General features: G+C 39.0%; 1 protein-coding gene and 1 non-coding gene across 2 annotated transcripts in view; one reads left to right on the plus strand and one right to left on the minus strand.

Annotated features, from left to right (window-relative positions):
• Nucleotides 1-15,647, minus strand: part of LOC135216474 (uncharacterized) — a 247,331-nt gene that overhangs the window by 99,639 nt on the left and 132,045 nt on the right. The window lies entirely within an intron of this gene.
• Nucleotides 5,846-5,950, plus strand: LOC135216937 (U6 spliceosomal RNA). Its single transcript, XR_010314984.1, has one exon. It is a non-coding gene; the product is annotated as a U6 spliceosomal RNA (small nuclear RNA).

The raw sequence follows: 15,647 nt of genomic DNA on the forward strand, positions 1-15,647 counted from the left end.
GGCTGGAGTTGGATCAAAGATCCTCCTCCAATCAAATCATTTCATCATAGGTACCGTCAAAGGAATTGATAGATTACGCGGAAGAACTCCTTCAGAAAGGAGCTATTGCAGAGTCAAACATCTAAAATTTCAAGGGCGCTTATTCAGCGTGCCAAAGAAAGGCTCAACAAAAAGAAGGGTAATCTTAGACTTGTCAAAAAAGCTAAAACTCTTTCATTCGCTGCGACAAGTTCAAGATGCTTACCCTCTCGCAAGTAAGGACCTTACTTCCGCGTGGAGCCGTCACATGCTCCATCGATCTTACAGACGCATACTATCATATCCCTATAGCCAGCACTTCCGCCCATTCCTAGGATTCAGGCTAGGAAATCAGACATTCTCATTCAAAGTGATGCCCTTCGGTCTGAATGTAGCCCCCAGGGTATTCACAAAGATAGCAGAAGTGTGGTTGTACAACAATTGAGAGCTCAGGGAATCCATGGTAGCGGCATACCCTCGACGATTGGTTGATCTGGGCACCAACAGTCGAGGAATGTCTCGAAGCTACCAAAAAGGTAGTTCACTTTCTGGAACATCTGGGGTTCCAGATAAACAAAACGAAATCCAGACTTACTCCGGAATCTCGTTTTCAGTGGCTAGGAATCCAATGGGATTTGTCTTCCCACAATCTATCAATTCCAGTGGCCAAACGGAAGGAAATAGCAAAATCTGTCAGGCAATTCCTCAAATGCAAACAAACGTCAAGAAGAAACCAGGAGAGAATCCTAGGGTCTCTTCAGTTTGTTCGGTAACAGATATCCTTCTGAAAGCAAGGCTGAAAGATATAAATCGAATTTGGCGGTCAAAAGCAAACTCCAAATATCGAGACAAGTTGTCAGTAATTCCACAGATCCTTCGCAACCAACTACGGCCTTGGTCAAAAGTAAAGAAACTTAGCCAAGAAAGTACCCCTTCAATATCCCCTCCCAGTGCTAACCCATTCACACGGATGCATCCCTGTCCGGGTGGGGCGGGGGGTAGGGGACTCTCAGTTCAAACAGGTTCAGGGGACTTGGTCAGTTCAATTTCGCCAGCTCCACATAAACGTGTTGGAAGCAATGGCAGTATTTCTTACTCTGAAGAGACTGCTTCCCCCGAAGAAGTCTCATCTAAGGCTAGTTTTGGACAGTGCAGTGGTAGTTCATTGCATCAACAGAGGAGGGTCCAAATCCAAACATGTGAACCATGTCATGATAGCCATCTTTGCTTAGCAAACAAACACAAATGGCATCTGTCTGCCACTCACCTGGCAGGAGTAAGAAATGTGTAGCAGACGCTCTGTCCCGGTCAGTTTCCTCTGGATCAGAGTGGTCTCTGGACGTCGGGTCATTCCAGTGGGTAAGCCGGAGAGTCCCAGGTCTCCAAGTGGATCTCTTCGCCTCACAAGCGAACCACAAGCTCCCTTGCTATGTGGCCCCCAACCTGGACCCTCTGGCTTATGTCCACGGACGCCCTGTCGTTAGATTGGAATCAGTGGAGGAGAATTTATGTTTTTCCTCCAGTGAATCTTCTCTTGAAAGTCCTAGACAAAACTAAGGTCTTTCAAAGGGATAGTAGCTCTGATTGCACCGGACTGGCCAAGAGCAACTGGTATCCTCTTCTCTTGGAATTGGGTCTCCGACCTCAACGGATCCCCAATCCCAAACATCACAAAAATCAGTACAAATGAGGACTGTGTTCGCTTCCTCAGGAACTCTCCAGACCCTAACTTTATGGACTTCATGAAGTTTGCGGCTAATAAAGATGCTGACATTGATCCACAGAATATTCTCTTCCTAGAATCAGATAAGAGAGAGTCAACCCATTAGACAATATGACTCAGCGGTTATGTTAAAAATTAGCGATCTTTCTTGAGAGAATCGAACACTACAACCATGACAGTTAATTTGGCTATATCCTTTTTCAGATCCTTATTTGAAAAAGGTTTAGCAGCTAGCACGATTACCACTCATAAATCGGCTTTGAAGAAAATCTTTCAAGTAGGTTTTCAGATAGATTTTGACTGAATCTTATTTCACATCTATCCCTAAAGCCTGTGCTAGACTTAGACCTTCCCAGAGGCCTACTACAGTTCTATGGTTCTTAAATGACGTCCTCAAACTAGCTTCAGATACTAGGACAACGGCATCTTGTACATTCCATAGTGCTCCTGAGGAAGACATTATTCTTATTAAGCCTAGCCTCAGGAGCTAGCAATTTCAGAACTGTCGGCTCTATCCAGGATGCGGGTCATGTGGAATTCCTCCATCAGGAGAAGTTAATACTTGCTCCGGATCGTAGCTTTTTAGCCAAAAATGAAGATCCTCTTGCAAGGTGGGCCCCTTGGAAGGTTATCCCACTTCCACAGGATCCTTCTCTCTGCCCAGTATCAACTCTTAGAGCCTTTCTATCTCGTACTTCTTCTAGATCCTCAGGTGCTCTCTTCATGAGAGAAAAAGGTGGTACTTTATCAGTTAAAGGCATTAGACAGCAAATCCTTTACTTCATTAAACAAGCCAACCCTGAGTCATTCCCAAAAGCACATGATATCAGGGGAGTAGCCACCTCAATTAATTATTTCCAACATATGAACTTTGAGGATCTTAGAAAGTACTGATGGAAATCCCCGACAGTCTTTAAACGGCATTATTTAAAGTCCTTGGAATCTTTAAAGTTTTCAGCAGTAGCAGCGGGAAACATAGTTTCCCCTGATACTGTTTAGTAGTTGTAGTATAGTCCAGGTCTCCTTTCTACCTACATCAACCAACATGCCTCACCCTATCGTCAGGCTACTCAAACATCATAGCCTTAGCCGTTGTATCATATAGTGGATTGTCCCCTTATTTTTTTGCTAGGGACATCCACATTTGTACTGATAATGTACTTCAGTGTACCTACCCTTATTTTTATGCTAGGGTAGGACACAATATGTTTGTATATATTCACCATTTTATGTTAATGATGAACTCCAGTCACAAGTGTGTTTGTATATTTTGATATTTGTATTGATGATGGATTTCAGTGTACCTACCCTTATTTTTATGCTAGGGTAGGACACATGGGTGTATATATTTTATAATTTTGTATTTTTGTTAAGTAAATCCCAATTTTTTCCTTATTTTACATGCATCTTTTGTAATTTACTTTAATTACCATTTAAGTACTTTTAAGATTACTAACATTTTATTATTTTATTGTTAAAATAAGTTAGTTTAAGTGCTTAATTTGTATGCTGTAATTGATTTACTTATATTATATCCATCATTTTAAATTGTTTTTCATTGTTCCCTTTTCCATCTTGTCTGTTTCTCTGGTACTCTTTCATAGGCCGACACGAGCTGAGCCCAGAAAAGGGATTTTGACGAAGGAAAAATCTATTTCTGGGTGATTGGCTCGTGTCGCCCTATGAACCCCCCCTTTTTATAGTTTGTTTTCCCCCCCTTGCAGGACAAGATGTATTTAACTGTTTTTATTTAAGGATGTCCGCTAGGGGCGCTGCTGTCCGTGGCGTCTACTAGTATAGTAGTAGAGGCTGCATCGCCCGTTGGTATCAGCTCTCTCTTGGGGGGAATTCTGATAGAAGTTTCTAATTGGTGTTTGGCTCGTGGTAGTGTTCCACACCTCGCCCCTTTATCATACCGACACACTTCTTTTTAAGAGAGCGCAGTCAGTTTGTTTTACTGACATTTTCTTAATTTTGTTTTTCTCTGGTAATTTTAGGCTAATTTTACCTAGAAAAGAATGATATTAAGGATACTTTCATAGGGCGACACGAGCCAATCACCCAGAAATAGATTTTTCCTTCGTCAAAATCCCTTTTTGCAGTGCTTCTGTAGGATTCACAAAAGTTTGTACTACTATTGTGAAGAACTGGCGTATGGTAAATTAGTTAGGTTCTAATGGAAAGTCTGCGCTATCGTGAATTCGCGCAACTCAAATCGTGCAAGTTCAGGGTATTACTGTAAAGACATACTTATATGATGTTGGATTGAAAATGTTTGAGTCATAATGGGAATTCTGTGGATTTATTTACAGAAAATGTAAAGATATAACATGGTAAATATTGTTGAAACTGTAACCTCTTATGTCGCTAATTGGCAACTCAAATCTCTTGGTGAGACGACAAACACAACGATGTTTTGCAGATTACATTCCCTCAGCAATACCGTCAAATTTGAGTCATTTATGGATGCAACATGTTAAGACATATTCTTCATTTTCTTTTCACATATTACACGCATCAAAAATCTGAAAGCACCAGCGTATTCAGGGTGAATTTGTTGTATGAAAACACAAGTTTTATTTTATCTTGATAACATTGATGATGCAAAGTCCAATGATAAGTAAAAACAGGTATAAAGAATTAAATGCTTCTCTCTTCACTTTTACTTGTTGTAATTCCTTTGTGCTTTATCTTACTGATTTCAGGAAAAGATGACTTAGTTGTACAATTAATACCGAATCCTATGGTATGACCAAAACTTTCCTATCTTGAGCAAAGCGTAAGATGATTGAAGAATTATAAACATTTTGCTTGTTTTCTAAGACACAGACAAAAATAATGAGACACTGAGCAACCGTCTGGTAGGCACAAGAATCTACTTTAAGTGAATCGAATATAGTGTGCATATTCCATAAAAAATTATGGCAATATAAGAGTGAGTCAGGATGATAATGTGCAGGTAGTAAATCTCATGTTGAAACTTGTTTAACCAAGTTGTCTACATTGTGCATGTTAAATATCAGGCTAAGGGTAAGACAGGCTGACCCAGAGAACACAACACATTACCCCAAAGTTTAACCAAGAATATTTGTTCTGGGTACTTATTGGCCAGATAAGAATATCAGTCAACTACAGTTGTGAACTTAGGGTGCTTATGGTGATTTAGAATTGAGCTCATTGTTTAAAGATGCTATTTAGAATATTAATCATAATCATTTCTTATTCCATTTACAGGTTCTCAGTGGTTTAGCCGTAATACTAGCAATCTGCAATGAAGTGTGGTGGTGGGCAGGTATGGTTATGGTTTGTGGGAATGTAGCCATCCTTAATCGACTATTACCAGCATTGATTGTAGAGACTATGTTTCAGAAAGGGGAAAATACACCTATTCTAAAGGTAAGAGGTACTTGAAACTCAAGGCACAATATTAGTCATTAGGCTATATGATTTACTGCATTTGAAAAAATATGAGCATTAGCTTAATAATAGGGCTGTATTAATTGTTAAAATGTAAATGATAGTACTGTGAAGTGCAAATTTTGCCATACCTTATCTAGCAAAACTTATTTACATCTGTTATTCTGGAGTTAGAAAGTAGTGTAAAACTTGCCAAGCAGTTACAGCTTAGCTAGTGTCAAAACTCACGTGGCAGCATAACTTCAAATTTCTATATAGTGCTTCTGATGTTCAGGGCAGGTGACCTAGTCCTGCCCACTAACACGAGATCAGGAATAATTTAGCAGACAATCTCATTCTGTTTCTGCCGTGTCCAGTGTTTTGCATCAGTTATTTGCAACAGCTTTGTTTTTTTTATTTTTTTTTGCCAGTTATTTGACCAGATTATGGTGAAATACTATGCTTATTCAAGCCAAAAGTCAAGTAGCCTTCAAGCTGCAAGCTTTCAGGATGGATTTTTTTCTTAAGTTGATTCAAGTTCATAAATTTTTTGCAACTACAATGAATTTGCAGTCAAATTTAAACACTTCTTATCACACTTTCCTTTCCAGAATTTTTGAAGTGTTAGGGTAGGAATGTAACAGGAGAGAGATGTTTTAGTTGTGATGGGCTTTAACAAGAGAAGACATTCTCGATCATGCACCAGTAGTACTTGCTTTGGCAATACATATGCTGAAATTGTAACAATACAGAGAAGATTAGCATAACCCCTACACAATGATGATACGCAATTGTGAAACGTTCCACAATTTTTAGTGCCAGGTTGACTTGCAGCTAACACCTGGCACACTCATGTTCTGAGCGCCCAGCAGCGTCCGCTAACTCTCAATCAACTAAACTCGCTGGCACCAGCTCATACTCCGTGAGCCTAGAGCAACCTACCAGCCTCCCGAGCTTCTAGTTTGCCTGGCGCCATCTACAGCATGGCACCCAGCTCCCTCATGCAATTTATCTCCCCTGCTACTAGGCTGTCAATTTGTTTTATCCTTTTGCTCCTGCACCTGGCTCCCTTGCTTCTTCCACCATTCCTTTGCCAGTCTTGTATCTGGGTTAAAGAAGTTAACCTTGTAATAGTGACCTTGTAATTGTGAAGTCTTGTGCAGTGGAGGAAGTGACTACTTGTCCCCCAATGCTCTGTGACAAAAGTTTCCTCTGTCAGACTCCCCTAAAGGCCTGTCCACACGATCAGGCCTGATCGGCGGACCTCCCCTCTAATGGGCACACTTGACGGGTAAAGCGTCCAATTGCCCGATGGGTTCTTGTAGCAAAATCACCATGGTGGTGCCCGATGGCTTGAGCTTCGACCCTGGCAGACGTATGTTAACCGTATACATTTCTTTTACTGAGCCATTCTTTGTGCCATATGCTCTTCTTTTTCTTATTTTTCATCACACACAAAGCAGTTAATCATACTACGACCAATATCTTTTTTGTTTCTTTGCGGTAGGCACCTTGTTTATCGTACCGCACTGAAAAAACAACACTACTGGCATCATCGGGCACGTCCCCCCACCTCTCCATCCCTCACCCGTGGTGGACAACATTCACAAAGGTATAAGCCCGCCAGAAATTTGCCCGTCAACCCCAGAGCACGCCGATCAGGCCCGATCGTGTGGACAGGCCTTTAACCTGGAGGCATACTGTAGGTCCTAGAGGGTGGAGGGGGTTTACAAAGACGTAATCACCCCCCTCAGTCGAGCTTGTTTTCCAGTCCCAGGTATCAACAGACAAAACCCCTGGAAAGGTGTTGTATTGGATGTGTAGTGTGATTGTACTATATAGGTTTTTAAAGTTTAGTCATTATTATTTTATTTAATTTTTCTGCATTAGTGAAATTGTATGGGCGTTATTCATTTATGAAATGTATAAGAAGCACATTAATTTCATGAGATGTTTTTTATAACAAAACATTCTTTGTCTTAAAGTGAAACTGTGTGTGTGTCATAGGACGCAAGATGTGGTCATGGGAGTGTGAAAAGGTAAACAAGGAAGTTTGAACTAGCTATGCATTTGGGTGTGGATGGGTAGTGAGAGCTTTGTGTTAGGCTGTGGTTGTAAGTCAGTTAGTGTTTTTTTGAGAGTGTAACCGAGCTATAGGGAAAAAGCATGCTTGAAGGAGAAGCTAAGGGATTTCATGTATTAGAAGAAGCAAATCTTACAGAAAAAAAGCAAATGGTATTAGCAGTTTGTGGTCAAGGAAAGTTGGAATATAAAGTGTCACAGACATAATGAAAAGAAGATTGTAAAAGATAAATCTTACCTACTGTTAAATTTAGCTCTATCTCCTCGCCAATTAGGCGAGTCGGCATTCAAACAAAAAAAATTGAATGGCTGCCTGGATGACTTTCTAGTTAACCTGTTCTCCATCAGGTGTGTTTCAAATTTTTTAGCTCTTGTCAGAATTCTCCTTGCCGCCATTGTGGCTAGGCGATTGTTGGTATTCAATGAAGTTTGGCTGTTTTACACCTGTTACATTATTGTAATTTCATTTTCTTAGGATATTCTTCCACCTGAAGCAAAACCAATAACATCAGGCTATGTAGGAATTTTGTTTGGTGTAACCAGGATGTTGAAATTGGAAGCTGATCAACATTCCTTTGTACTTGCAAGGGTACAGAGTGTGATCTTGGAACTACTAGATTTGAAGAATGTAGGAAATTGTTCTGGGAAATTTATGCCTGAATATGTCAGTTATAGGAAAGACGGGAAACTAATAGATTGCGAAAGCAATTAGTTAGGTCAGGACTTAAACCTGTCAGGCTATCCCTACTCAGACTAGGCATTTTAGTAGGCTAGTATTGACTTCTTTTGTAGCTCCGCCTTCTGCTCCCCATTCATTCAGGAAAAAGCATAACGAGAAGTTAGAACATTAAACCTATTTTTAAGTCTAATACCAGTTGAACTGAGTTTGAGATGGGTGATTATATATTGTATAATGTTATTGGTATTTTATGCATTGTTGAAATATGGTGGGTGTCCTATATATGGCCAGCATTTGGTTGATTCTAGAAGGTGTCTGTTGATGTATTTAAGTTGTGTTGTGACGTCATAGACAAGATGGTGGCGGCGTCGGGGGGATGTAAACAATAACACGAGCAGTAGAAGGCACGTGCTGGTGGTGCGTGGTTGGTAGGGAGAGCTCTTTGTCTGGTAGGAGTTCTTGTTGTGCTGTTGTTTTAAGGTGATTTCTGAGTATACTGAAGTTGGGGAAAGCGTTCAGGTGGGTAGTTATTCATTTGTTTAAATAAAAGGGAATAGTCTAGGCTAAATTCAACTGGTAGCAGAGCTTGGTTGATCAAGATGCCTGAATCCGACAGTGAACAAAGGGAGACTACTAGATGGAGAAGGGAATGTCCTAGGTTTAGCGGGATACAAGAAGAATACAAAGAATGGAAAGGTCAAGCCGAAGATTGGCTATTGTTGTATGGAGAAGATACAAAATACCCGGCGATAGAAATGAGAATGAGCTTAAAAGGGAAAGACCGAGAGCTAGTGCAAGCATTAGATAGAGATAAACTTACTGGTACAGAGGGTCCAAAGTTAATCGTAGAGAAACTAGATAAGGCCTATCTAAAAGATTCGGTAATGGAGAATTACGGCAGAATAAAAAAGATACCTTCTAATAACAAGAAGAAGAATCTAGTGAAAGTATGGTGGACTATTTAAATAGATATGAGAAGGCAGCATCTGAGTGTGAAAGAGCAATGGGGAAAGGCGTGCTTGAAGGGGAAGTCAAGGGATATCATGTAATAGAGCAAGCAAATCTCACAGAAAATAAAAAACAAATGGTATTATTGCCTTGTGGGCAAGAAAAGCTAGAGTACGAAACAGTGTCACAAACAATAAAAAGACTATTTGAGGGATTAGGGACTAAAGAGGAACAGGAATGGTGGGGTCGTCAGAAGGCAATGCCAGTTCTGGGAGAGGGAGGGAAAACCAAAGATATCGGGGAAGATGGAACCAAGGTAGGGGTGGTAGAAATCCTATAAACAAAGAAGGGAAGGTAACAGTATGTGCAATATACAGCTGGGAATGGCATTGGGCTAGGGATTGTCCTCAGAATTTTCATAATAGGAAGAAAACTGAAACAAGACTAGAAGAAAATAAGCTGAAAACAGAAACTGGGACAGAAGAAGAAGAGCTTTATGTAGGAGAAGTTAATAAAATAGTGGAAGCATCGTGGGAGGTGGTTGATGCAATTTTGGACACAGGTTGTAAATCAACAGTTTGCGGGGAATTATGACTAGCACGTATTGTCATGGATTTGAGTCAGGAAGAATTGAGGAGAATGAGTGACACTAGGACAGAGTCTATAAAGGTGTTTAATTTTGGTGAGACATCTTATAAGTCCAAAGGAATAATAGAAATACCGGTGATACTAAAAAACAGAAAGTTTTATTGGAAGACAGAAATTCTGCAGGGTGATATACCCTGGCTGATAGGTAAGCAAACCATGAGTAAAATGGGTATGACCCTAAATTTGAAAGAAAATTGTGTCATGATAGAAGTATTAGGGGGAATGAAAGTAGAGTTAAGAGAAGACGAACAGGGTCATTTAAGAGTAATACCTATAAGGAGGAGGAAGGTAGAAGAATTATTACTGGAGGGTTGGAAGGGAAAGAATCTGAGGGAAATTAAGAACACAATGAAGAAATTACATTTACAGTTTGGTCATGGAAGTGGAGATAAAATATGGAAGCTAACAGAGGAAGCACGATGGAGTAATGGGTTTGAACTGATTGAAAATTGTGAGGTTTGTAAAAGATACAAAAGAAACCCCGCCAAACCAGTAGTAGGCTTTTCTTGGAGTAAAACGTTTAACGAAGTTGTAGCGATGGATGTGGGAGAGATAAAAGAGAGAAAGTTCTTGGTAATAGTGGATATGGCAATGAGGTAGTGTCAGGCCTGTTGGATATAAGGTAAGAAACCAGAAACATATAAAGACACTTTTTGAGTGCTGTTTGCTATATTTGGAGCACCCTCCCCCAAAATATTGTCAGATAATGGGGGAGAATTTCAAAATGAAAAAGTAAGGAGAATGGCAGAAAGATGGAATATTAAAGTATTAGCCACAGCATCAGAATCTCCGTGGAGCAACGGATTATGTGAAAAGACCGTAGGCATGATCAAGGGAAGTGTAAGAAAGATGATGAGGAAGGGGAAGTAGATTGGTCCATAGCATTGAAATGGGTAGGGAGTGCTAGGAACTGCTTAATGAATAATGGAGGTTTCTCTCCCAATTAATTAGTATTTGGAAAACCCTTCACTGCCTAACCTAATGGGAGAAGAAAGTTTAAGTCCTGCAAGCAGAGAAAAAGGGATGGAAGAGGGTATGGTAAGGGACACACTAAATGCAGTGCACAAGCCCAGAGAAGCGTTTATAAAAAATGAGTCATGTAATAAAATAGGAATAGCGTTAAACAAAAACATCAGAGAACATAAATTTGCAGAAGCAGTGGTAGGAGATGAGGTATTCTATAAGAGGGAAAATGAAAATGAATGGAGAGGACCTGCTCAGGTAGTGGGAGTATCGGGGAAAACAATAATAGTCAAACATGGGGATTCTTTAAGAGAAGTAGCTAGGATACATGTGACTAGGATTCAACAACGATCACCAGATACAGAAGAGATATCTGCTAGAATAGATAAATCCCATGGTGTGAAAGGTAGATCAGATGGCCCAAATGAAGGGAAAGTAGATTGGCAAGAAGTAGAGGAGATAATAGTAGGTGGGAGAAGGAATGCAGACACAGAAAAGACTATAGAAAGAGAGGATTTGGCGAAGTAGAGGAGATAAATAGTAGTGGGAGAAGGAATGCAGGACAACAGAAAAAGACTAATAGAAAGAAGGTGATAGAGGAAACAGTGGAAGATACCGGGGAAAGTGGGTCAATAGAAGGCGAGTTAATGGAAGAGATACCAGAATTCAAAAAGGGAAATAGAATTAGAGCTATAAACAACGATACAGGACAAGTAGAAGAATGGACTATATTAGGTCTTGCAGGAAAAAGATCAAGCCAAGCATGGGCTGATTCGTACAATGTACAAGACTCACAGTCAGGTGACAAAGGGTGGGTTAACTTGAGGGATTATAGTCGGGTAGAAAAAAATCAAGATGAAGAGGAGGTGTTGCTGGGATATGAAAATAGAATCATAATGGAAGCTAAAGAAAAAGAACCTCAAAGTTGGAGAGATAACCAGGTATATGAGGAGGTAAATGATGTTGGACAAAAAGCTATATCCACAAGATGGATAGTAACTGAAAAGATAAAAGGGGGAGGAAAGGATATGTAAAGCAAGATTGGTAGCTAGAGGGTTTGTAGAAGAGATGGCAGAGTGGGAAAAGGACGCTCCCACATGCAAAGCTGAAATTTTAAAATTCTGTCTAACCATAATAAAGGTGAAAAATTGGAATAGTTATACATTGGATGTCAAAACTACATATTTAGAAGGTGACGAGAAACAGAGAGAGAAGTGTATTTGAAGCCACTGAGGGAAGACGGGTGGAGGGGCTTATGGAAGTTGAACAAAACTCTCCTATGGGCTCAAAGGATGCAGTCAAAGTCAAAAGGCATGGTGGTATTGTAAAGTGGTGAAAGTAGTGAAGGTGCTTCAGGGTGAGAGAAGTAGACTAGAACCTAATATATTCTTTTGGATAAAGGACAATAAATTGAATGGCATTTTGTGTACACATGTAGATGATTTTTGCTACGGAAGAACTGAAGGATTCTTAAAGGAAATGATTGGGAAATTGAAAGGGAAATTGAAGGAAATTGCCAAGTAGGAGAACCCAAGAGAGTTTTTAAAAGGTTCAAGTATATAGGAGTAGTAATAGAGCAGAAGGAGAATAGATTTTTCCCTAATCAGTGGCAGTATAAATTCTATAAGAGAACCAGAGGCTAGAAGATACACGGGTAATAGAGTGCTAGAACAAAAGGAGTTAACTGAGTATAGATCAGTGGTAGGACAGCTGAATTGGGTATCACTACACACGATGCCAGAAATATCATATGATGTTAGCGAATTAAGTAAAGCATTTAAAGAAGGAACAACTCAGGATATGAAGAAGCTTATTAACCCTTAAACGCCGACTGGACGTATTTTACGTCGACATTTTTTGTCTCTCGGGTGCCGACTGGACGGTATTTTTTACCGTCGACATACAAAAGTTTTTTTAAAAAAAAAAATTCGCGGAAAATATTTTTAGGCCTACCAGCCAAAAACTCTTGAATCACGCACCTTTGGGGGATGCTGGGAGTTCACGGATCAAGGTGTTCTTTTGTTTACAATCGTTACGCAGGCGCGCAGCGCGAATTTCTTTCTTGCCGCACTAAAAAGTATCTGTGACACATCTCGGAAATTATTTCGTCACTTTGACATAATTTTTTTACCATTTTAAATTAGCCGTTACATGGAGTATTATATATGAAAATGTGCACATTTTTATGTAGAATACAACAATAAAATACTCATGATTGTAGCTTTTATCAGTTTTGAGATATTCTCATATAAATAACGATAAGTGCCAAAATTTCAACCTTCGGTCAACTTTGACTCTACCGAAATGGTCGAAAAACACAATTGTAAGCTAAAACTCTTATATTTTAGTAATATTCAATCATTTACCTTAATTTTGCAACTAATTGGAAGTCTCTAGCACAATATTTGGATTTATGGTGAATTTATGAAAAAACTTTTTCCTTACGTCCGCTCGGTAACTCTTCCGAAAAAAATCATACATGCGATTGTGGTAATGTTTGCACCATTTTAAATTAGCTGTTACATAAAGTTTTATATATGAAAATATGTGCAATTTCATGCACAATACAACTAAATACAACCCATGGTTGTAGCTTTTATCAATTTTGAAATATTTTCATATAAAAAATGTTAAGTGACAAATTTTCAACCTTCGGTCAACTTTGACTCTACCGAAATGGTCAAAAAACGCAATTGTAAGCTAAAACGCTTATATTCTAGTAATATTCAAGTATTTACCTTCATTTTGCAACAAATTGGAAGTCTCTAGCACAATATTTCGATTTATGGTGAATTTATGAAAAAAATAACATTTTCTTTATGTCCGCGCGGTAACTCTTCCGAAAAAATCATACGTGCGATTGTGGTAATGTTTGCACCATTTTAAATTAGCCGTTACATAATGTTTTATATATGAAAATGTGCGCAATTTCATGTATAATACAACAAAAAATAGTTGAAGGTTGTAGCTTTTCTCATTTTTGAAATATTTGCATATAAATCACGATAAATAGAAAAACCACGTTCGGTCAAATTTGACTCTACCGAAATGGTCGAAAAACGCAATTGTAAGATAAAACTCTTACAGTCTAGTAATATTCAGTCATTTATCTTCATCGCGAAACAAATTCGAAGTCTCTAGCACAATATTTAAATTTATGGTGAATTTTTAAAAAAAAACTTTCCTTCCCTCCGCGCGCGGATTCTCCGCCACAAATCTCCGAAATGCGTGAGTCCCATTCTCGGAATATTTGCTCCATTTCATATTAGGCATTTCATAGAGTTTTATATATGAAAATGTGCGCAATTTCATGTAGAATAAAACGAAAAATATTTAAAAGTTGTAGCTTTTCTTATTTCCGAAATAATTGCATATAAAAAAAATATATAAAAAAAATTCGACATTCGGTCAAATTTAACTCGTCAGATATGGTCGAAAACTGCATTTCTAAGCTAATATTCTTACAGTATAGTAATATTCAATCATTTGTCTTCATTTTGAAAGAAATTGGAAGTCTCTAGGACAATATTTAGATTTATGGTGAATTTTTGAAAAAAATATTTGTTTACGTACGCGCGTTACGAATTCATGCTTTATTTTGTGATAATATTTTCTCTGTGTTGCTTTTATTGATTTACAATGTGTTATATACCAAAATGATCGCAATTTAGTGTATATTACAACGAAAAAAAAAAGTAACTTGTTACCTTTAACCGTTTTGCGCACAGCGCGATTTAAATACAATTATATATGAAATTTCGTTTTTGCGCTATCATATATCGCATTATTTATATATGATAATGATAATTTTTTTCATTTCTGATGGTTGCATACTAAACTTCAGGCAATGACAAAAAAAGGAGCCAAAAATGAACTCTTAATCTTGAAAACTAAGCGCGCTGTGATTTTTTGAAAAAAATATTTTTTCCTCTACCGCGCTCACTCTGAAACGTCTCCGGCACACGGGAGACATTTTTATTTTTACCGCTTCGGCGTTTAAGGGTTAAGATTGTGAGAAAAACTAAGAGCATGATGGGCAAAGTTACAATAAGTGAGATGGAAGAAGAAAGGATTTATTGGGAAGCCTATGCAGATGCTTCATTTGGAAACATAGAAGATGGCCATACTCAACTGGGTTATATTATTTTCTTGACAGATGGGAAGAGGAGAAGTCCCATATGGTGGAAGTCTAGGAAATCCAGGAGAGTGGCAAAATCCACCATTGAGACCGAAGCCCTGAGTGTTGGGGAAGCTGTAGAAGGATTGACATATTTCAAGCATTTGTGGGAAGAGGTATAGGAGGGAGAAATTTAGAAGCTTTGGTTAGCACTGATAGTAAAACACTAATGACCGCCATCAAATCAAGCACTGGTGTAAGTAGTAAGAGATTAAAAATAGATATTGCAGCAATAAGGGAAACCATTGAATCTGGGGAAATAAAGGAGGTGAGATGGATAAAAGGAAAGGAGCAAGTGGCTGATGTATTAACTAAAGCAGAAGTTTCAGGGGAATGTATCAGAAATTATGTAGAGGGTAAAGAGTTGGAGGATGAAGGAAATTAAGAGGGGACCAGGTTAGGAAACAGTCGGAGGGGAGGGAGAAAGTGATAAGTGTGATTATCTTATGTCTTATCGCTTGGCGATAGACTTTTTGTTCTTCCCTTACGGCTGTTATCCGTAAGTAATGTTTGGTTCCTCTCATCTCCCTTGGATATCTTAGTAGAGAGGTTCTTTCTTGTCTAGAGGAGATGATTCAAACAGGCTAGTTGAACAAGTTAACAACTTTATTCTGTAACTCCATACTAGGAGATGCAGCTCGGTCGGACGACCGATATGTTTGATAGTTGGCGTGGAACTGCCATTCTAAAGCATCGCGTCGATAGCGGAACATTAGCTATCTCAGCAATTCATATAAAAACACATACGTAGTCTGCCGGCTCGGAAGTTACAAGTTTCCGGCGTAGGTCAACAGGTCAACCTCTTCCCATGGAAGTTGTTGTGCAAAGTTATCATAACATAAAAATGTTGACAAAGCTTTGAGCTAGATCAGGCTACTGCAGACAACGCATAGCGTAATCTAGGTCTGCTTTGGTCACGTAGAACCCTCCTAATGCCATGACCCCAGGTCACTGGTTTATATATAATGTAATTCTTACATTAGGCTCGGTCTGCTACCTATTCAAGCCTTGAA

The sequence above is a fragment of the Macrobrachium nipponense genome, chromosome 6 (genome assembly GCF_015104395.2).
Source record: "Macrobrachium nipponense isolate FS-2020 chromosome 6, ASM1510439v2, whole genome shotgun sequence".
Lineage (NCBI taxonomy): Eukaryota > Metazoa > Arthropoda > Malacostraca > Decapoda > Palaemonidae > Macrobrachium > Macrobrachium nipponense.